Source organism: Schistocerca cancellata, chromosome 2 (assembly GCF_023864275.1).
Source record: "Schistocerca cancellata isolate TAMUIC-IGC-003103 chromosome 2, iqSchCanc2.1, whole genome shotgun sequence".
Lineage (NCBI taxonomy): Eukaryota > Metazoa > Arthropoda > Insecta > Orthoptera > Acrididae > Schistocerca > Schistocerca cancellata.
Window position 1 is genome coordinate 386,029,580 of NC_064627.1, and position 1,913 is coordinate 386,031,492.

A 1,913-nucleotide genomic window follows, 5' to 3' on the forward strand; every position below is an offset into this window, starting at 1 on the left:
GTAAACAGTTATTCCCAGGTATCCCTATATAAATAAAAAGACTACAACTACATTTTCCTTAATTATGATATTCTGTTGCATAAACAGATACCCGAGGATAGTCTTATGAACAACAGAATGATAGCTCCAATGAAAAATTATGAAATACATATTGCATCGTGATTTAACAAGTCTTGATTCATCATTTGACATTGGATTTATTCCCCGAAAAATTATTGAAAACTCAAAACGTGCAAGCTGTATATAAAACAGGTCAAGCATATGTCTGACATGAATTACGTGGTATATGCGCAGTTTCGTGCTGGCAGGTCACGAGATCAGAGTGAGCACCGAATATAAAACTGGCAGGCTGTTCGGTTTTAGACTAGGTGTGACAGGACTCCCCAAGCCAGGAAACGCCAAGCTACGCACTTGGCTCAGTATCTCAGGCGAATCAGCGGATGCGAGTGGTTTCGAGGTTATCAACTCTTTTACAACTTATTTTCCACAAGATTGGAGCAAAGCATTAATAACATATTTTTTCAGAGAAACCGTTTGGTAATTAACGCAAGTTGTCAGATTCAGGTCTCAGAGAAACGCACGACTTTTTGAATACGTTTTGCGAGGAGGCAGTACTAATTTTTACTGTGACGGATTCCACTTAACGAAGCAGTTCCGGGAATGTCTACGGTAATCTCAAAAGAACTACAAAATGTCATTAACTTTATTTTCTCTTCCTCCGTTGGTATTGATGCTGGGGTATGCAGAGGTCCTTCTCGTACTGCCGCGTGGAAAATAATATTTTAACATATTCCTGTTGGTTATATGTAAACGAGGATAATAAACTGAAAGAAAATTATTTTATATAATTTTTCTTTGTAAAAACACGAGAAACAACTCCCTCACAGGCAGTTTTTATTGTTAGTGTTTGCAGAAATTCTCCATAATCATGATTTACCTCAAGTACCTTTTGTATTATCACAAAATAGGAGAGTGTGTGTCACGGGCGTAATTAAGCGACGTGGGATGGCAATCACTTACATACGGCTTTCTTCCTTGTGGCGAAATCATTCTGTCTCCAATATCTTCTTCGAATGCTAAAATATTTTGTTGACTCCCACCTGCAAATGGGGAAGGACCATATTGGTACAATGAGAGAAATCAGAGCTCGCGTGGAAAGATTTAAGCGTTCATTGTTCCCACGTGCCATTCGAGAGGGGAACGGTAGAGAAATAGTCTGAAAGTGGTTCTGTGCGCCCTCTGCCAAACATTTAAGTGTGATTGGTATAGTAATTACGTGCAATTAGCTGTTGAGGTAGGGAAGTAGACATCCTCGGAGTAGTGAACCAACTTAAATCAATAAAAGCAAGACTTCTGGTCCAGACTGTATAACAATTAGGTTCCTTTCAGAGTATGCTGATGCAGTAGTTCCATACAATCGTATACAACCGTTCGCTCGGAGAAAGATTCGTACCCAAAGACTGGAAGGTTGCTCAGGTCACACCAATATTCAAGAAAGACAATAGAATTAATGCACAAAATTACAGGCCCGTATCATTAACGTCCATATGCAGCAGGATTCTAGAACAATTTCGTGTTCGAAGATTATGAATTACCTCTAAGAGCACGGTCTGTTGACACAAAGTCAACACGGATTTAGAAAACATTGGTCTTGTGAGACACAACTAGCTTGTTACTCACACGAGGGGTTGAGTGCTATCGACAAGGCATTTCAAATTGATTCTGTATTTCTAGATTTTCAGAAGGCTTTTGACACCGTGCCTCACAAGCGGCGTGTAATCAAATTGCGTGCTTGCGGGATATCGTTTCAATTATGCGATTGGATTCGTACTTTCATGTCAGAGAGGTCACAGTTCGTAGTAATTGACGGGAAGTCATCGAGTAAAATAGAGGTGATTTCTGGCGTTGCCCAA